We start from the raw sequence: 26,973 nt of genomic DNA on the forward strand, positions 1-26,973 counted from the left end.
CTTCCTCCCCTTCTACCATCCCCCCTTCGGGCCAAACCTCACTATAGATCGGCAGTGCTGAGGGTTCAGTGGCTGGTGCCACAACTACTTCGTGTGGAATCGGTCTTTTGGATTCCTTCAGGAAGTCTATTTGACTCGCTTTTGGGCTTGCGTGGCATACCATGCCTTTTGCCTTTGCCAAGGCCATTCTTAGGTCTTCTAACTCCTTCTGGCAGGGGCCGTGGGCTGCGCCCTCAAACCCGTTCTCAATGGCCAGCTTGTAAGCTGCCTTGACCTCTACTACTCTCTCCTCCTGCGCTCTTAGCAGTTGTGCGAGGCGGGCGCTTTTCTCCCGTACCCTCGCTTCATGCAACTTTGCCTCAGTAACCTGACATTCCAGGTACTCTATTTTAGCCTGATGTTGGCTGGCTACAGTTTGGCATTCCTGATTCAGCGCGTGAAGCGCTGCGATTAGTTTTTCCCCACCCATGGCCTTTTCCTCTATCTCTGAAGCCTGGGTTTTGATCTTGGCTGCCTGCGCTGCAACGACTTTTTCCAAAATCTGGACTTGTCTTTTGTAGCAGATCAGCCACACTGCCTTCTCTACTGACTTTTTATGTTCTTTACTCCCTGTCCACCTGACGGCTGCGTCTACCGGACGCCCATCCAGTAAGAGATCGGAAATCCACTGCTTAGTGAGATTTACCTTGCCAAAAACATAATCCGCTATCCTCTCATCCATAACATTTCGTCCATTTAAACCTGGGTCTAATACATTGCAATCCTGCTGCCAATGTCCTGCCACAGTCGCCATTTTCTGTAAGGGGCTTTCCGATCGCCGAGGTCTCTCTCTCTCGCTCTGGAGGCCTCGCTCTCTTGCACAGTAATTCACCGAGTGGTTCGACCCACTCGCCCCTTAGGTTCTATACACTGGACTTTGAGGCAGGAACTGCAATGCAGAGAATACTCTATAGGCCAAGTTAATGAGACGAAATGAAATTTTATTGCATGGAGGAAAAATTAAATATAAGCCAATAAGGTACATGGGAGGGAAAAGCAAATCATAATACAGTACTAACCAACATATCTACAGGCATATTAAGTTTTACTAGTTTCATCCTGAAATAGGGAAACACACGGAACAGCGAGGGACAACAATTCACTGTTAAATTATACCCAAAATGCCCACCCCCTAAGCCTAGCTAGATTAGATTACGAGGGGTCAGAAACATGCTCACCAATCCCAGTTAGAAACATAGAGATTTTGAAGTCTGCGTTTTGGCCCTCTCAGGCGTCCTGTCTCCACGTGGTCAGTGGGCTGTAGGCGCAGCGGGCTGCCCAGGCTGATGGCGTCTCGGCCACCTTAAGTCAGCAGGACTCGCCGTCCATCGTTTCGCCCACCGGCTGTCTTCTCGGTGCTCCTGCAGACGACGATGGTGGTCACAGCCTTGATTTTTCCGTGCTCCTACACTCAACGCTGGCTACCCGATCGGTAGGGCGTTTTGTCTCCTCTTCATCTCGTCAACGGCCCGGGGTTTTGTCGATGATCTCCCGATGACTACCCCGGGTCTCGTCTTCTTCTTCTTCGAACCACCTTCTCCGATGTCAAGCCTTCCCAAGGCTAAGAAGCGTACCGATAGCTATACCGGGTTCCTAATTATACTTCTCAAAAAGGCCCTTATCTCCTGCCAAATCAAGGTTAGTCTTTGTTTAATTTTTGGCGGACTTGTAGCACAGTGGGGTAGTCTTTGTTTTTTAAAGTGTCTTCGGGATGGCCGGTAACTGCCATCTCTGGTCTGGAACGACCCTGTATTGTCTTTAATGTCCCTCTTCAAACTTGAATCTGTTCCCCTTTGTCTGGGTAAACATTTAGATGGCCTTTATCTGCAGGCCGATCTGATCGGATCTGCATCCAATCTATATGTATGGGGCTCTGTCTGGTTTCGTTTTCCCTGAAACTGCCTTCCAGAACCTACTGTGGGCTGAATCCACAAAAGCTGTCTGAGGACTGCAGGAACCATTTTAAGGTGTCCCAAAAGCTGGCCACGGTGTCCGGTGGCCATTTTGTGTCCCTTTTTCTGGGCTTCTTTAAAAACAGTCTTTAAAATTAAGGCCTTTTCTGCCAATAGACCGTTATAGGACAATGTTCAATTTTGCGAATTCTACAAGTCTCGAAGCGGAGGCTGCTGGGCGGCTGGCGGTCTGGCAGGCGGTCGAACCTGGTCTGCCGTAACGACGATGGGTGTCCAACCTCATCGTGGTGATTGTGCTGTTCCGACTGGGCAGTGGAGGTCTAAATGTGCTGGTCGTGAACGGATCCTTACACACGTCGTGGTGAATAAATCGTATTCAACCTCGTGAAGGATCGTAGAAACGTGTGACCTCTGCAGCCCGTGGTTCGAAGCAGGCGCCGGTGCGAAAAATCTGGCCGCCTTTTAATGGCTGGCAGACTGGGTAGATGCGGACCATTGCCCTGTCGGTGTTGTTAGGAAGTCCCCATTTGAACAAAATATCGGTGGGAACGCCAAAACGGGCGATCCAGGAGGAAATTAACGTGGGTCTTGCCAGTCGGGTAACGCGCCGAGCAGGCGAGCGAACTCATCGAAATTCGAAAACGCACTGGGGACGGTGCGCAACATAGTGCTACGACGGTAACACCGAAGCAAGTTAACAGTTGCTGCGTTGATCAGTGATCAGGTATGGTCAGCAATAGTCCCGCGTGGCCGATCGCGGCTGTGGGATGCCCGTAGACCCGTACCTCGTTGGTCGCTGTGGCAGTTGTTATTTCGTTCCTGGGGGAAACTGCCGGGAGGGCGGCAACGCTTCGCTTTCACGCAGAACTGCGCGCGGTATATTACACAACCCAGCAGGCTGACGAGCTGGAGCGGCGTCTGCGGGGGATGAGTCTTCGTGTTTCGTGAGGGATGGGTCCTCGTGGTTTGCGAGGGAAAAGTCCTCATGGTTCGCGAAGGATGGGTCCTCGTGGTTCGTGAGGGATGGGTCCTCGTGGGTCGCGAGGAGTGTGTCCTCATGATTCATGAGGAGCGAGTCCTCGTGGATTGCGAGGGACGAGTCCTCATGGGTTGCGAGGCGTGGTTTGCGAGGACTGAGTCCTCGTGGCATCACCGCCGGGGTGCGCTCCGATCTTGTGGGCCCGAAAACCTGCAGCACCCGCGCTTGGAGGGGTTTCATACTTGCTGTTCCATTGGGAGATGTCGAGGAGGCGGACGATCCGAGCGGCGGTAGAGCAGTCGAGTACGGAGACCGTATACAGGTACGTGGTCTGCGCCGCATCGATGTTGCACAGGGCGAACGGGGCTTCTACCAGAATAAAGCACGAGGGTGGTTGTTGCTCCCTGAATTGCGGTAGTGACAGCGAAACGGCTGGTGCTTCCATGGCGTGCTTCTTTTGTGAAAATCGTTCACAAAAATCGGAGTCTGGCTGTGCTTCTTTCATGAAAAACGTTCACGAAACTCCGGGTCACCAATGTAGGAATTGATGTTCGTCAGTTGTTGTTCGTCGGTTGTTGTTCGTCAGATGTTGTTCGGCGTGCTCTTCTTCTGTGAAACCGTTCACGGAGATGGGGTTCAGGCTGTGCGCTTCTTCTGTGAAAAACGTTCACGGATACGGGGTCACCAATGTAGGTATTGATGAATTCCCATCCTCATGTCATTGGGTCACCAATGTAGGAATAGGCATATTCCTAACCAAATCACTGAGGTCGACTCAGGAGAAACAATCCAACAGGTCTTTAATGAAGGATTTGACGAAGTACAGAAAACAACAAGGATCGATGCAGGAGAGCCTTGGAACAGGTCTTACCCGACGGGGACGCCACGATGACTGACTTGGCAGTCCCATGGATTGCGTCGTGACGTCATCGCGTTTTCCCGTGCTTGGGGCGGTCACGTGATGTGCGACGTGACGTCATCGCATTTGCCCGCTCTTAGGGCGGTCACGTGATGTGCGCCGTGACATCATCGCATTTGCCCGCGCTTAGGGCGGTCACGTGCTGTGCGACGTGACGTCATCGCGTTAGGTCACGTTCTTAAAGGGGCAACGCCCCGTACACGTTCTTAAAGGGGCAACGCCCCGTACATGCAAACTCTATACAAACATAGTGAAAGGGAATTATGTACAGTAAGTAAGAGACACTCGGTGGTACTGCCACAACATAAACATTTTGAAGTAGAATTTCCACAGGAGGCGCTATTCTCCTGCCATAATATCAGTGGAGGATCAGCAGAAACCCCGGAGAAACAGCATAAACAACTGCTAATCTTCTGCCAAAGTTATGCTGGAAGATCAGAAGAAGTCCTGTGAAATATCCAGACGAATGATACTAGCCAATGGTAATGATTCTGGTTTATGATCCTCACTCCATTGATGCTCTCCTGGCCTATAATTTTCAGGTGTGTCCTCTTGAAAATGGTCAGGGGGTTGAATTATTTGGGGCCCCCACCTATGTGACTCGACTCCCAACAAGTATATGTCTTCCTGTCCTACAAGCAAAAAACAGAACAGAGGTAGTAATAATACTACATATGACAGTGACAATCTCAATAAGCTGCACAACTTTGGGGTAAACTGCATATTAGAACTTTAAGATGTATATTCCTTATGTGAACCCCTTAAATAATACTTGGTGATTGAATTACTGTCTATCTAAAGTGTGCCCATGTATATAAAGTATTCCTTGAGCTGCTTCAATTATGGCAGAACTAAATCTGTGTAACCTTCCAGTACAGTCTTGTATGTTACAGCAGCAAAGGTAGAAAGAATTAGTAGAGACAACATTCTTGCATATCTACTTGTGGAAGGTGCTTGATATGCATAACAGTATTCTTGGCTTACTTCAACAGATTTTTTCAAGTCCCATATCTCTTTCTTTCTCTCCTTCCATATCCTGGTGCTTCAGAGACAGCATTGACCCTTTCCAGTAATTTGCACCCATGCCTGCAGAACCAGATACTTTGGGGAGTAGTGGTGCCGATATGTTCCCTAGAGTGTGTCCCTTTCTTCCCTCACTTCCACAACCTCATCTGTGAGCTTGACTTTTTTTTCCTGGATGGCTCCGTTCTTCAGGCAAGTTGCTGTGATAACCATTGGACTGGTCGCCCCTGTGTTGGGAAAGAAAGCTGTGTGGGGTTGGGGTAGAGTCCCCCCATCTCCCCCCTCCTCGAACAGTGTTAGGACAGCCGAAAATGAGTCAGTTGGCTTTGGGACAACTAGCTTGAAAGTCGACTTTTGCCTAGATCATCAATAGTAGCACTCCTTTTTTTATTTTTTATGGAATGTGGAGTGTAGCAAGTTAGCAGATCTCATTGTGAAAACTGTATTCTGTTCATTCGCATATTTTATGTAAAACAAAGCAGTTTTTTTGGTTTGCAGTCATGTCTTATCTTGACGGAATGCTTTTCAGTCTACCTTTCATAAAGACAGACAAACACATAGTCGGCATATGCACTGTTATAGTAGCCAGTATATGCAGCAAGGGTTCTATATTACATTCCCCAGGTCTCACTATTGTAGAGGGTGCAAGGTCTGCTTATGGGAGTGACAGGAGACGCTGAAACTGACAAAATATCTAGCACAAATTCTGAAAATCGTGGCAAAGATATTAGTGAAGGATTGATCTTGAACATTTTGACTGGCAATCTCTTGTCTCACTTGCCATTGAAAACTAATATACTGTAATTGGATTTTGAAATCTTGCTCACTTTCTCCCAAAAATCTGTCCTTTTCTCCTCTCCTACTCTCTCACTCAATATCAATACCTGCTAATAGTGAGAAAACTATTCTAGTATGAAAGAAATTAACTCTTTTTAAAAAAGGGATATTAATGTTTTATCCCTGATGTGCCTTTAGTATCACCACCGGCCTTCATGCCAGCTGACCGGTTGATCCAATAGTGCCAAACCAATTCAATCCAAGATGCAGCCAAAAAGCTGAGCTTTCAGTCATAGACAGTTTATAAAATCATTAATGCTTTGAGTGAATATTTAGACTACAAGAGAAACTCTCATTAAAAGCAGAAGCAAAACACTGAAGACTTGTAAACATGTGAGGCAGCATTTGCGTGCCAATATTAAGCCTTAGCATCTCAATGCACCTGGTTAGCAGGAAGAAATGGAGCATTAGGATAAAACCCATTTCAATTGCAGATTGTAATCTGGAAATTCACCTGAAGACTAAGCATAAATTATGCCTGGATAAATCAGAGTGGAAAATATGTACATAAAATAGTGGGCATTTACATGCTCATTCTTGTGTCTAGTGGAAAACTTTAGCTACTAGGTCTTAAGATATTTCAATTGAGCAAGTCTCCCTAGGCACACATAATAAAGCCTGACTACATTGGATACACGATAAGAGAACTGATTCAGAATCTGCCCTTGAACACAAATGTTCAGTTTCTTCAGTCAGCTCTCTTATCTAGGTTTATGACATAACATGACCCTGTCAGTACAAATATCATCAAATAAACTCTTCATCAAATGTGACCCATTCCATTATCCTTGTGCTCTAGAATGGCAGAAATGAAGAAAAAAAGAGACATTTTGTGGCAGCCATGCACATTTATTGCCACTTAACTCCTACCTGGTTACCCTCTGTCATTGGTCAGAATGTGATTAGCTCATATAATCTGCTCCAATAGGGGAGTCCCTCTGAAACTAAGGCTGAGTCAGCGTTGCCTGCAACATTGCTGTGTCCTTAGAATCACAGCTGGCCTCCATACCAACTAATCCTATGGTGCTGGCCCTATTCAATCCAAAATGCAGAAAAGTTCAGTTTTCTCACCCTGCGGCCAAAAGCAGAGCTTTCAGTTAAAGCCAAGTAGCAAACTTTTACCCTACAAGAGCAAATCTAATTAGAGGCAGAGGTAACAGAATAAAGACTTGTTTAAGGGGTGAGGCAGCATCAGGGTACTTGGGTCACTATCTTTCATTAAAGATATGCAATATAGTTAATATAGTTCAACAGAATTCTTCAAAAACATACACATTTCTTAAAGGAAAACATTTGTTACTACAGTAATTCAGAATGTTATTTTTAAATAAAAATAAATTGAAATAATGATGAATTATTTATCAAATTCTTAAGAGTTTTGAAAGATTTCTTGTTCTTTAATCAATCATTTATCTGATTTATTTTCCCTCCAATTTCTCTGTGCCTGGAAGGAAACAGACCAAAAGCAATTACACATTTATCTAACTGAAATTGCTGACCAAATCATTAATCCACAGCCCCAAGAGACTACAAACATCACAGGCTTAGCAATGCCTGAATGTAATGCCAATTCAGTTATTCTAGGCTGCTTGAGTAAAACATAATTATTGATATTTGAGGAAATAAAAGACAGATTCTACAACTGCAATAAGAGAGGGAAATAAAACCAGTGCAGCATTTCCCCCTCCCCCACTCCATGTACACCCATTTGTACATTGTTTTTTCTCCCTATCTTTTAGCTCCTCCTGTGCCACGTACCTGCTGCACAGATTCTACCAATGTCAGTCTGTAGTCCTTCCGTTTTGGGGGGACATGCCTCATCTGATGTCCTCGCTGAAGGCAGAAGCCCACCTTGTGGGAATCACAGGCGTGAAGTCACGTTTATTCATTCCAGAGCCTAGGACATTGATACGCTAATATGGTACAAGGTCATTCCTTCATTGCTGCAGTCATGTGATTGATATTGAAATTCACATCTTGAATTGTGGAGAAAATTGATTTACATCTTCATCCCCATTAAACTAAGATAATTAAAAGTATGCTTTAAAGTCAGTGAAACATTAATCAATCAGGCCTGATCTGAATTCCAGATGGTTGCTTATTCTTGAAAAGAGTTAGAATGTACGTGTGAAAGGATAAGTAAATGTTTATACAATCCTTAGAAGCAGTTAAAAAAAAACCTAGCAGCAAACAACGATTTAATGTTCATATTCTCTCGACAGCCTAAAAAAAATGGTCTGTTTACAAAACTGGAAAAAAAGTCTCACTACTCTTAAAGGACCTATTGATTTTCTCTTGCCCTATTTAAGATACAGCACATTTAAGTATGTGTGTTCGCCACCCCAGAAAGAAAAATACGTTCAGTTTCAAAACTGATAATCCAACAAAGATTCTAGATAACCTTACCCCAGTAACTATCATTTCTCAGAGTAAAGAGTGGACACAGCTCTGATTGTACATATATGGTTGTGCAAGACACACACTTCAGATAGGGATAGCTGGCTCACGACACCACACGTGCTGTAATGAGAGGATAATAATATCTGAAACTCTGATGGGTTTGGGTCAGCAGATTCTATTCAATCTAAAATGCATAAATGTTCCATTTTTTCCCAACCCCGCATTGCCCTGTCGGCAGAAGACAGTTTGACAAATTCTGTGGCATAGCCTATATTAAAGCACAATGGCAGCTGGAGCTGTTAGCATTTATAGCAATGGGAGCTCTGGCTTTTGCACAGTTAGAATAAATGTGTTTTGAATCTATTCCTGCAGTGTTGCAATCACAAATGGGAGCCAAATTGCCTTCATTTCTGGGTTACCCTCGAGGTGTCAATGAAACTAAATTACTGATAAGAGCTACCTAATATTATAAATTACATTTTTCTTCAATCCCAAAGGATGGCAGTAACACCAGGGAGGGTCTGGGTGAGTTATCTGATTTTTAATTATCTAAGTTTTGTCATCATACATCAATCCTGTGGTGGGCTGATGAGAGAAATTGCTGACATATGCAAGATTTTTCTTAGCAAATGTAAGTTAGGGTTAAATTGGCCATAGTTTCAAATTTTCAGAAAAAAAAACTGCATTTTCAAGAAATTACATGTATCATGTCTGTGCTGGGGAGATAATGTTGCATCCAGAATATAGCAAGTGCTTCACAATCCCAACATCAGTAAAACATTGTAATAATGTCAGGAATTGATGATCATTTTGAAACATTTATTAATTATTTTTGATTCTTGTTGATTCACTATTTGAAACCTAAATTATTTCAGACTTGCCATGATGCAGCTGACAGACTTGTTCTGGCCAGTTTCAGTTCTATAACTAGTTTTGAATGAAAATATACTGTCATCAGTAATAGAGCGCCCCACAATTCCCCTCCAAAAAAAAATCACATTTTACTGAATAGCTGAACACATCATTTTTTTCCGCTTAAAGTAAGCACCGGCTATTTTGCATAAAATACAGTTCTTAATAATGACAAGCCAGCACCAGAAAAGAATGCCAACCTCTTTGTATGAGTGCCATCCAGTGGTCACTTGTGTACATTACAAGAATCCATTGGAACTGAATGAAGTTTAACTGTCAGGCTTGTGGAACATAGGTCACATTACGCCCTTGTACTAATCAGAAGAATATATTATCTACAGTCTTTTTCTATGTTTAACATATTAATCTAAGTGACAGCTTTTCTATTTGTCTTCTTGATGCTCACTGTTCTGCATTAGACAGTCTGCGAATCTGCATGGCAGCATCTGGAGAATTTGTAGATCAAAATTTCGAAATCAATTTCCACTTCATGCAATGAAGATGAATGATCATAATCTAAAAGAGGATGCAGAGCCTGTATCCTTTGAGTGTATGATTAATGTATTGTAATTAATATTGTGCTTTACTTTGCATTCCATTTCTAAATGGTAGCTATCAGCTTTTAATGCCAAGTTTAGATATTAATGTTAATGAGGTAGCTATTACTGGTATACTGTGGTGGTGCATCACAGAACAAGCCACATAATGGTGGCACATGGGCTTGTTTCTTTGCTCTCCCTGTGCTTGTGAATTCCTGATCATCAGCTGTGTCACTGTGGGGAACTGCAAGAAAGAAGCCAACCATTTCTCCACAAGAAGAACAGAAAACCAGGAGGATCAGCTCCCAGCACTTCGCTCAATCTGCTATTGGTAGAGGCTTGTGAACAGGTAACCTACCCTTATACTATTTTGCCTGTAGTCCAGGCAGGGACCTAGGTGATCAAGAAGAAAGTAATGGGGAAATTATTTGAAAAAAAAATAGTGTGGCGGAGCCACCAAAGGACTCAGAGTGGTTGTACATAATTCCTTTAACAGCAATGTAGTTACTGTCTGTGCCTGTACCTTTAATTACACTGTTTGACTGTACAATGTCTAGTTACCTTTACAGCGTGGTTTCAACGTGATGACGTCATGCCGTTAGTCACGTGATGCCCCAATGGCGGGAAGAACGTGATGACGTCATGACGTCAGTCTTCTGACCAGAGGATCAGTCCTCGTGGAGCCCTCAAGGAGAGTAGACCTGTTATTGATGTGTTCTAGCAGTTTCCAGTTTAAACTCGTTTGGTTTCATTAAAGTTCATTGTTTTAATTACCTGAGTCGAACTCAGTCTTTTTGATAGGAACCTCCGTTCCTACATTGGTGACCCCGACTTCTACGAACGATTTTCGTGGAAGATTCGACATGGACACAAACGCCGTCACGCTGAAACTGCCACATTTCTGGGAGCAACAACCAGACGCCTGGTTTATCCAGGCTGAAGCCCAGTTCGCTATTAGGAACATCGTCGCGGATCAGACCCGTTATTATTACGTGGTCTCCGCCATCGACAGCGCAACTGCATCACGGATCATCAGCCTCCTCGGTAGTCCTCCTACTGACAGCAAGTATGATGCAATTAAGGCACGGTTGCTTCAGGTTTTCGGGCTCTCAAAGTCAGAGCGCGCTCGCCGGCTCATCACGCTGCCCGGCCTCGGGGACTCCAAACCGTCCGAGTTCATGAGCCAAATGATCACGCTCTTGGGTGCCGAACCGGAATGTTTCCTCTTCCGGGAGCTTTTCCTCTATCAAATGCCTGAACAGGTTTAGGCTGCCCTAGCCAGATCTGACATTACAGACTGCGCCGAGCTTGCGGCCGAAGCCTATAAGATTTTCATGGTTACCCAGCAGTGCTGCACGGCTACGAGGCGCCCATCCCCCACAGACGTGGTTCCAGCTTCTCCTACAGCGGGCTGGTGCTCCCACCACACCCGTTTTGGCGTGAAAGCACGATGCTGCCGTTCCCCCTGCAGATGACCAAGTGTAACGGGCGTTCCGCGGTGGCGATGGCCATCGGTTCTACAGGGAAACTCCTCTATATCACCGATTCCCTCTCGGGCTGCCATTTTCTTTGTGACACCGGGGCGCAGTGTAGCATTCTACCTGCATCGAAGCTCGACATGCAGACTGGGAACCTCGGTTTTTCCCTCATGGCGGCTAATGGCGCAGCAATTCGAATGTTCCAAAAGCGGCGGGTCGAAGTCTGTTTCAGCGGTCAGCGCTTCTTTTGGGAATTCGTCACGGCCACAGTCTCACAGGCTGGGGCGGATTTTCTGTGTGCCAACAGCCTACTTGTCGATATCCGGCACCGCCGGCTGATCAACGCGGCCACCTTCCACTCGATTCTGTGCTACCACGGTACCTCCGTGTCACGCTCCATTGCCTGTGCTTTCCCTCCTCTGGATGACTTCACGCGGCTCCTCAGGGAGTTTCCGGAGCTGACAAAGCCCACCTTCTCCTCTTCGGCGACGAAACATGGTGTTGAACATCACATCACCACAACTGGCTCCCTAGTTTATGCGCGGGCTAGAAGGCTCGAACCCGGCAAGCTCGCAACTGCGAAGGCAGAGTTCGACACGATGGAGCGGCTCGGGATCATTCGGCGATCCAAGAGCTCCTAGTCCTCGCCTCTCCACATTGTGCCGAAACCAGGCGGCGGCTGGCGGCCATGCGGTGACTACCGACGCCTCAACGATGCCACCACTCCGGATCGGTACCCGATCCCGCATATCCAGGATTTCTCGGCCCATTTGGCGGGAAATTCTATCTTCTCTAAAGTCGACCTCATCCGTGGATATCACCAGGCTCCAGTGCACCCACAAGACGTCCCGAAAACCGCAGTCATCACCCCTTTTGGCCTTTTTGAGTTCCTGCGGATGCCGTTTGGCTTAAAGAATGCAGCACAGGCGTTCCAGCGTTTAATGGACTCCGTTCTTCGAGACCTGCTTTTCATCTTTGTCTACCTTGACGACATTCTCATCGCCAGTGCCAGCAAGGAGGAGCACATCTCCCATTTGCGTTCCCTCTTTACGTGCCTCAGCCAACACGGTTTAATCATCAATCAGCGAACCGAGGCCTGACCAGAGCGGACCTGCGAGGGAGCAGCTGAGGAGTTTAAAACCGGCGGCAGTTGGGGAGAGGCAGCTGAATCAGCAAACCGAGGCGTACCAATTCAACAGCAGGGGAGAGAGGTAAAAAGTAATCCAAGTGTGACGTCACCAGGAAGCAGGTAAGTGATTGGTTGGTGAGTATTTCTTTCTTTCTCCTTTTCATTACAAGCTTAAATTCTGCGGTTTTTATTTTCTAGGGTCTCTGTGGTGTAGTGGGGACAGTTGGTAAATAAGCACCCCAGAATATATCTTTAACTGGGTTGTAGTTAATAAGGCCTTTCTGGTGCAGAGTGACTGTTGGTAAACCATTTAACTGGTGTAATTAGAGGGATTGATTTAATTTAAATCCAATTGATTAAAGGGGATACTAGCATCTATAATCGGGCAGAGGGTGTCCATAACTAACAATAAAAAATTTAATTAATTACATAGAATGGAGCAGGTGATGTGTTACTGTTGTGAGATGTGGGAGCCGGTGGACCCCATTGAGGCTCACGATGATTACATCTGTGGCAAGTGTCTGCTGCTACAGGAAATCCAGCTCCATGTTGATGAGCTGGAGTCTGAGCTTCAGACACTGCGACACATCAGGGAGGGGGAGAAGTACCTGAACTTTGTGATTCAGGAGGTGGTCACACCTATGAAGTTAATTAATTCAGATGTAGCTGATGGTCAGGGACAGGACAGTATGACTACGAGTGAGGCAGGTACGGGGATCCAGGAGGTAGTGTTGGAGGAGCCGCAGCCCTTTCTCTTGTCCAACAGGTTTGAGGTTCTTACACCCTGTGGGGACAGGAGCAGGGACTGCAGGGAGGATGAGCAACCTGGCCACAGCACCGTGGAATGGGGGGCCATTCAAGAGGGGGGAGTAAATAGAAATGTTGTAGTGGTAGGGAATAGTATTATTAGGGGGATAGATAGAGTTCTCTGCAGCCGAGAGCGAGAGTCCCGTAGGCTGTGTTGCCTACCCGGTGCCAGGGTTAAAGACATCTCCTCTGGGCTGGAATGAAACTTGCAGTGGGAGGGGGTGGATCCAGTTGTCGTGGTCCATGTTGGTACAAATGACGTAGATAGGACTAGGAAGCCGGTTCTGTTAAAGGAGTATGAGCAGCTAGGGGTCAAATTAAAAAACAGAACCTCAAGGGTAATAATCTCTGGATTATTACCTGAGCCACAAGCGAATTTGGCTGGGACAAATAAAATTAGAGAGTTAAATGCGTGGCTCAAAGACTGGTGTGGGAGAAATGGGTTTTGCTTCCTGGGACACTGGCACCAGTACTGGGGCAGAAGGGAGCTGTTCCGTTGGGACGGGCTTCACTTGGCCAGTGCTGGGACGAGAGTCCTGGCGGATCATATAACTAGGGCTGTAGAGAGGGCTTTAAACTAACTAGTGGGGGGGAGGTTCCTAGAGAGCAAATAATAAAAATGACAACAGAGAAGGTCATAGACTTAGGTAGCAGTGGGAAAATTAAAAACGAGAGCATGTCAGGAAGGGGCAGAAGGTATGGAGTAAAAGGTAAAGTAATAAAAAGGGCAAAAGCAGGAACTAAGTGTCACAAAACATATTTGAAAGTTCTCTATCTGAATGCACGTAGCATTCGTAACAAAATAGACGAGTTAATGGCACAAATAACTACATATGGGTATGATCTTGTGGCCATTACAGAAACATGGCTGCAGGGTGACAATGCCTGGGAATTAAACATACCAGGTTATTTAACGATCAGGAAGGACAGGCAGGAAGGAAGGGGAGGTGGGGTGGCTATGTTAATAAAGGAAGGAATCACAGTAATATATAGAAATGATATTGGGTCAAAAGATCAGGATAATGAAACAGTTTGGGTGGAGATAAGGAATAATAAGGGGGAAAAAACACTAGTGGGCGTAGTCTATAGGCCTCCGAACAGTTGCAACTCTGTTGGACGGAGTATCAATCAGGAAATAGTTGAGGCTTGTAATAAGGGAACATCTATAATTATGTGGGAATTTAACTATCATATTAATTGGACAAATCAAATTGGGCAGGGCTGCCTTGAGGATGAGTTCATTGAGTGCATTAGGGATGGGTTTCTTGAGCAGTATGTAACTGAACCGACCAGGGGGCAAGCAACCTTAGATCTGGTCCTGTGTAACGAGACAGGATTAATTAAAAATGTCCTAGTAAAGGATCCCCTTGGAATGAGTGACCATAACATGGTTGAATTCCATATTCAATTAGAGGGTGAGAAGGTTGGATCTCAAACAAGCATGCTAAGCTTGAATAAAGGAGACTATGAAGGTATGAGAGCGGAATTGAGTAGAGTGGATTGGGAAAATAGATTAAAGGGTAAGACGATACATGATCAGTGGTGTACATTTAAGGAGTTATTTTACAACTTCCAAAAAATATATATTCCACTGAGAAGAAAAGGGTGTAAAAGAAAAGGCAGCCATCCGTGGCTCAGTAAAGAAATTAAGGATAGTATTTGACTAAAAACAAGGGCATATAAGGTAGCCAAATCTAGTGGGAGGATAGAGGATTTGGAAAACTTTAAAAGACAGCAAAAAATAACAAAAAGATTGATTAAGAAAGGGAAGATAGATTATGAAAGTAAATTAGCAAAAAATATAAAAACAGATAGTAAGAGTTTTTATAGCTTTATAAAAAGAAAAAGGGTGGCGAAAGTAAATGTTGGTCCCTTAGAGGATGAGACCGGGAAATTAATGGTGGGAAATATGAAGATGGCAAAAACACTGAATGAATATTTTGTATCAGTCTTTACAGTAGAGGACATTAAGAATATCCCAACACTGGACAAACAGGGGGCTATAGGGGCGGAGGAGCTAAACACGATCAAAATCACTAAGAAAGTGGTACTCAGTAAAATAATGGGACTCAAGGCGGATAAATCACCTGGACCTGATGGCTTACATCCTAGGATCTTGAGGGAAGTGGCGGTAGAGATTGTGGATGCATTGGTAATAATTTTCCAAAACTCTCTGGACTCAGCAAAGGTCCCAGCAGACTGGAAAACTGCTAATGTAACACCCTTATTTAAAAAGGGCAGTAGACAGAAGGCTGGAAACTATAGACCGGTTAGCCTAACATCTGTGGTAGGTAAAATTTTGGAGTCCATTATTAAGGAGACAGTAACAGGACATTTGGATAATCATAATTTAATAGGACAAAGTCAGCATGGTTTTATGAAGGGGAAGTCATGTTTGACAAATTTGCTGGAGTTCTTTGAGGAAGTAACATATAGGGTGGATAAAGGGGAACCAGTGGACGTAGTGTATTTAGACTTCCAAAAGGCATTTGACAAGGTGCCACACAAAAGATTATTGCTTAAGATAAAAAATCACGGGATTGGGGGTAATATTCTGGCATGGATAGAGGGTTGGCTATCTAACAGAAGGCAGAGAGTTGGGATAAATGGTTCATTCTCAGACTGGCAATCAGTAACTAGTGGTGTTCCGCAGGGGTCAGTGCTGGGTCCCCAACTCTTTACAATCTATATTAATGATTTGGAGGAGGGGACCGAGTGTAACATATCAAAGTTTGCAGATGATACTAAAATGGGAGGGAAAGTAGTGAGTGAGGAGGACATAAAAAACCTGCAAGGGGACATAGACAGGCTAAGTAAGTGGGCAGAGATTTGGCAGATGGAATACAATACTGGAAAGTGTGAGGTTATGCACTTTGGCATTAAAAATCGTAGAGCAAGTTATTATCTTAATGGCAAGAAACTTGAAAGTACTGAAGTACAAAGGGATCTGGGGGTCCTGGTGCACGAAACTCAAAAGGTTAGTATGCAGGTGCAGCAAGTGATTAAGAAGGCCAATGGAATGTTGGCTTTCATTGCTAGGGGGATAGAATATAAAAATAGGGAGGTACTGCTTCAGTTGTACAAGGTATTGGTGAGACCGCACCTGGAATACTGCATACCGTTTTGGTGTCCATACTTAAGAAAAGACATACTTGCGCCCAAGTCAGTACAAAGAAGGTTCACTCGGTTAATCCCGGGGATGAGGGGATGGACATATGAGGAGAGGTTGAGTAGATTGGGACTCTACTTATTGGAGTTCAGAAGAATGAGAGGCGATCTTATTGAAACATATAAGATTGTGAAGGGGTTGGATCGGGTGGATGCGGGGAGGATGTTCCCGATGATGGGTGAAACTCGAACTAGGGGGCATAGTCTTAGAATAAGGGGCTGCTCTTTCAAAACTGAGATGAGAAGGAACTACTTCACTCAGAGTGTGGTAGGTCCATGGAATATGCTGCCCCAAAAAGCTGTAGAAGCTACATCATTACATAAATTTAAAACAGAAATAGACAGTTTCCTAGAAGTAAAGGGAATTAAGGGTTACGGGGAGCAGGCAGGAATTTGGACATGAGTCTAGGTTCGGATCGGTCATGGCCCTGAGGGTAGCGGAGCGGGCCCAGGGGCCGTGTAGCCTGATCCTGCTCCAATTTCGTGTGTCTAATTCTGTTAGATTCAGGAGATGGTTCTGTGATAGTGGATTGGCGGTTAGGATCAGATCAGCCATGATCTTATTGAATGGCGGAGCAGGCTCGAGGGGCCGATTGGCCTACTCCTGCTCTTATTTCTTATGTTCTTATGTTCTTAACCCGGCCAAGTGCCAGTTCGGCCTGCAACAGATCGATTTCCTGGGACATCGCATAACATCGGACGGCGCCGTCCCTTTGTTGACGAAGGTTGAAGCGGTTACCTCTTTCCCACGGCCGTCGACAGTCAAGGCCTTGCAGGAGTTCCTGGCGATGGTCAACTTCTACCACCGTTTTGTCCCCAAGGCGGCTCAACTCATGTAACCTTTGTTCGGGGCCCTCAAGGGCAAGTCCGGTAAAGATCCAATCAGCTGGACAGCCGAGATGGTCCAGGCGTTCGGCGACACCAAGAACGCTTTGGCCAACGCAACCATGCTGGTGCATCCACTTCCAGGTGCTACCATCGCCCTTACCACCGACGCGTCAGACTACGCCATCGGTGCAGTGCAAGAACAGTGGGTCTACGGCACGTGGCAACCGCTGGCGTTTTTCAGCCGTCAACTACGGAAGAATGAAAAAAAGTACAGCAACTTCGATCAGGAGCTACTGGCCGTTTTCCTCGCCATTCGCCATTTTCGGTTTTTATTGGAGGGGCGTCCCTTCACGGCTTTTGTCGACCACAAACCCCCTACGTTCGCCATGGCCAAGACCGCCGAACCGTGGTCCGCTCGTCAACAACGTCACTTGACGTTCATTTCTGAATTTACCACGGACATTCAACATGTGTCTGGTAAGGACAACCTGGTGGCAGATTGCCACTCCCGTGCGACGGTCCACGCGGTGCACCTGGGGATCGACTACGCCCTCATGGCTGCAGATCAGGCCTCGGACTCAGAGGTCCAATCATATAGAACCATTCCCTCTAGTTTCCAAGTGACCGACGTCATCTTCCAGGCCGCAGGCGCCACGCTCCTTTGCGACGTCTCCATGGGATTTCCTTGACCTATCATGCCAGTCGCATGGCGCCGGAAGGTTTTTGATGCCATACACGGGTTGTCGCACCCTGGGATGAAGGCTTCGCAATGGCTTATGTCGGCTAAGTTCGTCTGGAAAGGGATGCACCTCGATGTCCGTGGCTGGGCTAATACCTGCGTCGTATGCCAGAAGGCCAAAGTCCAGCGTCATGTCAAGGCTCCAGTGGCTGCGTTCACTGTTCCGAAGCTTCGTTTCGACCACGTGCATGTGGACCTCATGGGGCCGCTTCCGCCTTCTCAGGGTTATACTCATCTCCTCACCATAGTGGACCACACCACTAGGTGGCCAGAGGCAATTCCTTTGGTTTCCACCACTTTGGCAGACGTCGCTAGAGCTTTCATCACCTGTTGGGTTGCCCGTTTCGGGGTACCGGCGGACATCTCTTCTGACCGTGGGCCGCAATTTTCCTCAGAGCTTTGGAACGCTGTGGCTCAGGGGCTCAGCACCAAACTTCATTGCACCACCGCCTATCATCCACAGGCGAACGGCCTTTGCGAGCGATTCCACAGGTCGCTTAAAGCCTCTCTTCGGGCCAGTCTTCAAGGTGCAGGATGGGTGGACCGCCTTCCATGGGTCCTTTTGGGTCTTCGTACGGCACCCAAAGACGACCTACAATCGTCTTCAGCTGAACTCGTCTATGGCCAGCCGCTCCGTGTACCAGGGGATTTCCTCCCTTCTCCCACGGAGCCATGGTCCGCCTCCCAGCAACTCGTTCGCCACCAGGACTTCGCTCCGATCCCTACGTCCAATCACGGTTTGCAGAACTCCTACGTGCCACCGGGACTGAAGAATGCGGAGTATGTATTCATCCGCCACGACGCACACCGGGATCCGCTCAAGCCCCCTTACACTGGTCCTTTCCGCGTCATCGAACCAGGAAACAAATCCTTTTCGATCGACGTCGGAGGGAAGCCGGATCACATCTCGGTGGACCGCTTGAAGCCGGCTCACCTGGACCTGGACCACCCTGTCGTAGTCGCTCAACCACCCAAACGTGGCCGACCGCCCGCAGCCGCCACGCCAGATCAACCAAAGCTGCCTGCCAAATCGACCGCGCTCGCCGCGCCTGCTCAACCACAACTGACTGCCAACTCGACCACCGGTCATCAACTTCCTCTACCAGGGTATCGAAGTCGATCGGACAGACTTGTCAGGCCTCCTCCTCGCCTCACTTTTTCTGTTAAAGACAATTCTGGGGGGGCGCATGTGGCGGAGCCACCAAAGGACTCAGAGCAGTTGTACATAATTCCTTTAACAGCAATGTAGTTACTGTCTGTGCCTGTACCTTTAATTACACTGTTTGACTGTACAATGTCTAGTTACCTTTACAGCGCGGTTTCAACGTGATGACGTCATGCCGTTAGTCACGTGATGCCCCAATGGCGGGAAGAACGTGATGACGTCATGATGTCAGTCTTCTGACCAGAGGATCAGTCCTCGTGGAGCCCTCAAGGAGAGTAGACCTGTTATTGATTTGTTCTAGCAGTTTCCAGTTTAAACTTGTTTCGTTTCATTAAAGTTCATTGTTTTAATTGCCTGAGTCGAACTCAGTCTTTTTGATAGGAACCTCCGTTCCTACAATAGGGATTTTAATTTGAATGAGGTCAAATTTTTAAAGTAGAAAAATGTCCCAAGGCACTTCACAGAGTTGTGAGCAGCCAAAGAAGGAGATATTAGAAGGGGTGACCAAAAGCTTCGTCAAAGAAATGGGTTTTAAGGAGGAACTTAAAGAGGAGATGGAAGTGAAGAAAGACATTTAGGGACGGAATTTCAGAGCATAGGGCCTTGACGGGTAAGGTACGGCCACTAATGTTGAGGCAAACGGAAGTGGAATGCACAAGAGGCCAGAGTTAGAGGAATGGAGAGTTTGTAGGAGGGGGGAATTAAGGCTGGAGGAGTTTAGGATGGGCGAGGCCATGAAGGAATTAAAACATTTTAACTTGGGGGACCGGGAACCAAAGTAGATCAGCAAGGACAAGGGTAATGGGTGAGCAGGACTTGGTGCAGGATAGGATACGGGCAGCAGGGTTACAGAGAGCTGAAGTTTACAGCGTGTAGAGGATAAGGGGCCACCAAGAGAGTACTGGAATAATGAAGTCTGAAGGTGACAAAGTCATGGATTAAAGTTTCAGCAGCAGATGGGCTGAGACGGGTCATATTAGGGAATGGAAGTAAACAGTCTATGTAATGGAAAAGATATGGGGTTGGAAGCTCAGCTCGGGGCCAAATAGGAGGCCATGGTTGCAAATAGTCTGGGTCAACCTGAGACAGTGCCCAAAAAGGAGGGTGGAATTGGTGACAAGAGTACAGAGTTTGTGGCGGGGGCTAAAGGCAATAGGGTTGATTTTAACTTTGGGGCGGGATCAATGCGGGGTTTGAGGCGCTGAGGTAGATGACAGAACCTGAATGCTATCATTGGTGTGATGCCCGAATTATTTAAATTGCTGGGCTTCATTTACATATAGCTTGTCAGCCTCCCAGCAAACCTTAGTACCTGGCCAACAGGCAAGAGCGTGATTTCAGACAGCAGGAGGCCGCTGCCTTACATCCGCGGGAACGGTCCCCAGCACTAAGGTAAGTTGATCGGGGGGGGGCGGTCGGCAGATGATTGTGGTTGGGGGAGGGAGGGGATACCCAGGGCAGGGGATGTCTAAGGTTTTATTGTAGGACTCGGAGGCGGTCTCCTGTCCCACAAGAAAAACCTAAAAAATGTAAAACAACTTAGTTCGCTGGCCCTTGATGCAGCTCCCAGCAGGTTAGGCCTGGCGAGAGAGGCACCACTCAGGCTTCTGGCTACAATTGTTGTCAGGCCCCAATGATGTCATCAGTGCCTAATCTGCAGATTTAAAGCAGGGGCCTGCTGCCTTCTGCCAGGTGTCCCGCGCGCCTGCCGATAACAAGCCCCTGGGCATAAGCCGCTGCCCTTATTTAAACTTCCCCCTGATAGCTTCTAGCTTCTCAGTGCTTAACTGGAAGAAATTGCACATCAACCAAGGCTGAACGTTGGACAAGCACTCTGAGAAAGGCAGTGGAGGGTTTGAGAGAGGTCGTAGAGAGTTAGAGTGGGTTGTCATCAGCATACAAGTGGAAACTGATCCCATGTCTTCAGATGATGTTGCCAAGGGTCAGCATATAAATGAGGAAGAGGAGGGGGGCAAGGATAAATCCTTGAGGGATTAATATGAAAGGGAATTGGGAAAAATAATATTGAAGGAAGTTTACATTCTCTATTTGAGTTTAGGAAGCTTGCATTTTCTTTCATAGGGCTAAATTCTAAAAGTAATGCAGTGATGCACTTTATGTTGTGAACTCTTGTTTCAACGCAATATGTTGCACACCTTTGCTTGGCATGCATTAGATAAGTTTCAAGCACTGATCAATTTTTTGCTTCAGTATATTTTGCCAATGTAAGCAAGATATCTCACCAGGTGCTATTTTCATAGTATTTTGCAGATTCCACAATGCTGCTATAGACCAGCAAGTACTGGACTGACATGCACTGTTATCAGAGATATAAATGTAATTTTTCAAAAAACTTCATGATAAACTTGTAGGTCGGAGTTTTCTGGGGGATCAGTGGGTGGGATTGGTGGCGGGTCAGGTGGGAAAGTGTTGTTTTTGACAGCGGGTCGGGAACCCGCTGTCAACCTGCCACCACACGCCTTTTCCAATGTCGGGTCTGCCAGCGCTCAGCAGACCTGACAGGAAGTGGCGGAGACCCAATTAAGATGATTATTGCCTTGTTGAGAGATCATTAAGAATACATTTTACCTCACCTTTTCACTTTAACTGCTCGCCCACGAGGTCCACACTGCTCGGGGATCACGTCTGTTAATTGTTACGTCCGTGTATAATCAGACACAGACTGCGGAGAACGGTACAAACGATGTTTACTCAACGTGGCTCAGACTGCAACTGAACTGTACAGATTACTACTCAACGTTATATACAGGTGTGGTCACTGCCGGTACTACAGTATACATGAGCTGTAAAAAGTAGTTCCCCCCCTTAAAGGTACATACATTACAATTCCTCCCATTTTAGATTAACAGTACCATAACACTCATTTAACAATTAAATATCAAACTAATTACAATTAACACTTTTAACATGCAATATTAGCTGAAAATAGTCTATTTATAAATTAAGTCTTTGGGGAGGCTTCCTGATCCTTTCTGGATAGCGCCTTTCCCGAGTGTCTTGCTCTTGGTGCGGAGGCGATTCTGGCCCCCTGTCGTCGGTTGGTTCATCAGCTTCCGATGCTACTGTTTCTGGGGTAGATGCTACCTGTACGTCGGGTTCATCATCAGGTACGTATGGGCGAGGCATAGGGTTGACTTGTTCCTGTGACTCTAGGATCTGGTCAGCATGGTGTCTCACGATGCTCTCCCCAACGTCCACTGTGTACATTAGTGGGCCCTGCCGTGTGCATATCGTTCCTGGCTGCCATTTTTCTGTTCGGTAGTCGCGGGCCAAGACTGGTTGCCCTACATTGAAGCTCCTTGTTGGCTTCTCATGGATGTGCTGGAGTTGCTTACTCTCAACATCTCTTCGTACGTTTGGTCTGAGCAAATCCAGGCGAGAGCTTAACCTTCGGTTAAAGAACATCATGGCTGGGGCCTGGTTGGTGACTGCATGTGTCGCATTCCGGTAGGCAAACAGGAAATTGTCCACCTTGTGCTGCAGCGGAATGTTGTCATTGTACATAGCCTTTATTGCCTTCTTAAAGGTTTGTACGAACCTCTCAGCCAATCCATTTGTGGCTGGATGATATGGGGCCGATGTATAATGCCTTACCCCATTCTTTTTCAAGAACCTCCAGAACTCTTTGGACACAAACTGTGGTCCGTTGTTGGAGCAAATCTGTTCTGGCAAGCCATTCCTGGCAAAAATAGTCAGTAGGACTGCAATAGTTTTCTCCGTGGTGGTGGAGGACATTTTGATGACCTCAGGCCATTTCGAGTGCACATCCACGGCCATTAAAAACATTGAGTCCATGAATGGGCCAGCAAAATCAATATGCACCCATTGCCATGGAGATGAGGGCCACTCCCATGGGTGTAGAGGGGCCTGTGGTGGTGCATTTTGGACTTTCTGGCATCCTGAGCAGCTCTTGGTCAGGTCCTCGATTTGTTTATCGATTCCCGGCCACCACACATAAGCCCTGGCTAGGCTTTTCATTTTTACCCCTCCCAGATGACCCTCATGAAGCTCATTGAGCACTCTATCCCTTAACTTGGGTGGAATTACGACTCGGGATCCACACATCAAGGTCCCCCGGCACACTGACAGCTGTTCTCTCCTTGTCGAGAATGCTGGCAACAGTGAGTCGCCATGTGCTGGCCATCCCTTCACCGTCAAATCATATACCCGAGACAGTGTCGGGTCATTTCGGGTTTCCTTTTCGATACAAGCGTTAGCTACCGGTAAGTATTCAACTATAGTCAAATGGAATATTTCGACAGGATCCACTGCTGGTGCTTCCTTCGCAGTAGGCAGTGGCAGGTGTGATAGCCCATCAGCATTTCCATGCTGTTTCGTGCCCTTATATTCAATCTCATAGTGGTGCGCCCCTAGAAAAAGTGACCATCTTTGTAGTCGTTGCGGAATCATCACCGGAACGCCCTTCTCTGGATTAAAAACGGAGACAAGAGGCTGGTGATCAGTCAGCAAGGTGAATTTCTGCCCGTGCAGATAGTGATTGAACTTTTTCACTCCCCACACTAGGCTGAGGGCCTCCCTGTCAATCTGGGCGTAGTTACGCTCGGCTGAGGTTAGTGATCGTGATGCAAAGGCTATTGGCCTCTCTGAGCCGTCCGAGAATTTGTGCGACAGCACCGCTCCAATGCCGTAGGGTGACGCATCACATGCCAACTGAATTGGTAATGCTGGGTTGTAATGGGCCAGTAACTCTTTCGATGTGATTAGTGTTTTGCTCTTCTGGAAAGCTCATCTACATTCATCACTCCACTTCCATGGCACCCCAGTTTGCAGTAGGGTATTCAGTGGGTGTAGTATTGTAGACAAATTTGGCAAGAACTTATGGTAGTAGTTTACCAGCCTGAGGAACGACCTCAGTTGTGACACATTTTCCGGTGCTGGGGCCTTAACTACTGCCTCAATCTTCTCTGGGGACTTACGTAACCCCTCTTTATCGATAACATGGCCACAATACGAGATCTGTTTTCTATAAAACTCGCATTTGGGGCGGTTAGCTCGGAGCCCATATTCCTGCAATCTCGTGAGCACCTGCTCCAGGTTGGCAAGGTGATCACTGTCATTTTCGCCCGTGACCAGGATGTCGCCCAAATAACACTGGGTCCCTGGGACCCCTTGCAGGACTTGTTCCATTGCCCTCTGCCAAATAGCCGGAGCTGATGCTACCCCAAATACCAGCCGGTTGTATTGGTAGAGACCTTTATGGGTGTTGATTGTGAGGTATTGTTTTGATGCTTCTTCTACCTCCATTTGCAGATACGCCTGGGCCAGATCAATCTTAGTGAAGCGTTTCCCTCCAGATAGCGAGGCGAAAATATTTTCAATCCGCGGAAGTGGATATGGTACGGTGTGAAGGACCGGGTTCACTGTTACCTTAAAGTCCCCACAGATGCGAATCTTCCTTGGTTCCCCAGGCGTGCTGCTTGTGGTGATTATTCTTGTTTTATAAGAAGCATTGTAATTGATTGCCTGTTTTCCTGCCTTGAGATATATGCTGTAAACTTATTGGTTAGTTGATTCCATGTGACCTGTGGTGGCCATCTTAAATTCAGTTTTCTACAGTGGTTGAGACTGGGTGCTCAACATGTACTTGCTGGTTTTTTAAGGTTAATAAAGCCTAGCTTTTGAAAGGCAATCTACTCTTTATTTCAATTTATTAACCTTTTGCTATAATGGAACGATATCTTCGACCGGAACGATTTAATGCTGACCCTAATTCTGCAGGAGTGGATGATCAATGGAAACATTGGTATCGTACATTTAAAAACTTTTTGGGTGTGTTGGATCAGCAATCTCTGAATAAGTTGGATATACTGATCAACTACATTGCTCTGGATGTGTATAAGTATATTTTGGACTGTGAAACTTATGAATTGGCTATTGCTACGTTGGAAAAAAATTTTGTTAAACCCAAAAATGAGGTATTTGCACGTCACCTTTTATCTACCCATAGGCAGCAGGCGGGAGAATCCTTGGATGCTTATTTACAAGCACTCCAGCGCCTTGGTGCTAACTGTAATTATAAGGCCGTGTCTGCAGAAGAACATAAGGAAGAGTCGGTACGGGATGCATTTATTAATGGATTACTGTCTAGATCAATTCGTCAGCGGTTATTAGAAAATAAGACTTTGGATCTTAAGAGTGCTTTTGAGCAAGCCTCTACATTGGATTTGGCTCAGAGAAGTTCGGATTCTTATGCTCTTTTTGATCGGCCTGCGACCGTGGTTTCGGCAGTTCCGGATGAAAGGGAGTTACGTGGATTTAATAGGAGTGGTTTACCAGATTCCGAAACAGTTTCTACTTCGGCAGCTGTTGCCTCTAGGATTCAGAAGTGTTATTTTTGCGGGAACGCCCGGCACCCCCGTCTGAAGTGCCCTGCCTGGGAGGCTGTGTGTAGTAAATGCGGCAAGGGAGGTCATTATGCACGTGTTTGCAAATCGGTTGCCTCCTCTGCGACTATTCAGCCTTTAGATAGGGCGTTTATTGCATCAGTTTCTGCCGCCTTTTCCCATGGCCTAAACAAAGCTATAGTTATGGCCTAAGTTAATGGGTTAGAAGTGAAGGCCCTTATAGATACGGGCAGTACTGAGAGCTTTATAAGTCTTCAGTTTGTGAGGGAGAAGCGTTTGAAAATTTCGCCTGTTTCCTATCAGGTGCGTATGGCTCAGACGACTCTCACCTCACAAGTAGCTGGTTGTTGCCTTGTGAAATTAATTCTCCTAGGTAATACGTATACTGATATACGCCTATCCGTTCTGCCTGATCTTTGTGCGGACATTTTGATTGGTCATGATGTGCTTCAATTGCATGAGTCCCTCAGTCTTTCTTTCGGAGGAACCAAGCCACCTTTGTCTATTTGTGGATTAACTTCTTTATTCATTTCTCCATTATCACTTTTTTCCAATTTGATGCCGGACTGTAAGCCAATTGCTCCCAAGTCAAGAAGGTATAGCAGTCAGGATAAAGAATTTATTAATTCTGAAGTTCAACGTCTTTTATCGGAAGGAATCTTTGGACCTAGTTTTTCACCCTGGTGGGCACAGGTAGTTGTCACCACTAATGAGAGACATAAGAAGCGAATGGTGATAGACTACTCTCAAACTATTAACAGGCATACTCAATTAGATGCGTACCCCCTGCCTAAGATTGATGAGCTTATCAATAAAGTATCTCAATATAAGGTTTTTAGCACTATTGACCTAAAGAGTGCTTATCGTCAGATTCCTATCGCTAAGAGGGACAAACCTTATACGGCCTTTGAAGCTGGCGGAAAGCTGTACCAGTTTTGCCGAGTACCATTCGGTGTTACTAACGGTGTCGCCTGTTTTCAACGGGCAATGGATGCTTTTATAAGTGATAACTCTCTCTCTGACACCTTCTCATATTTAGATGACATCACGGTGTGTGGCAAATCAAGGGTGGAGCACGATTTTAATCTAGAAAGATTCCTTCAAGTTGCGGAAAAAGTTGGCTTAACTTTCAATAAAGAGAAGTGTATCTTTTCGACCACCGAGGTAAATTTACTGGGGTATATTATCTCGGGAAACAAGATTAAACCAGATCCAGAACGGCTGCGACCACTGATTGAGTTACCTTGCCCTACTAATTCTAAGGCCTTGCAACGAGTTGTTGGACTGTTTTCTTATTATTCTAATTGGATTGCAAACTTCTCGCAGAAGATCCGGCCCCTTATTCGGGTTACGACATATCCTCTATCATGGGAGGCCAGGATGTGTTTTGATAATCTTAAAAAGGATATCCTTGGAGCAGTTGTGCATTCTATTGATGAGCAGGTTTCCTTTGTGATTGAGACGGATGCTTCCGATTTTGCAATTGGGGCTACCCTGAACCAAAATGGAAGACCTGTGGTCTTTTTCTCACATACTCTGAGCAATAGTGAGCAGAGACATTCATCAATAGAGAAAGAGGCGTACGCAATAGTAGAAGCACTGCGTAAATGGAGACATTATTTATCTGGGCGACATTTTACGTTAGTAACTGACCAAAAATCTGTGTCCTTCATATTTGATGTCAAACATTTCGGAAAGATTAAGAATGATAA

Source organism: Somniosus microcephalus, chromosome 3 (assembly GCF_052327205.1).
Source record: "Somniosus microcephalus isolate GS21.2 chromosome 3, FLI_Smic_1.0, whole genome shotgun sequence".
In the NCBI taxonomy this organism is placed as follows: domain Eukaryota; kingdom Metazoa; phylum Chordata; class Chondrichthyes; order Squaliformes; family Somniosidae; genus Somniosus; species Somniosus microcephalus.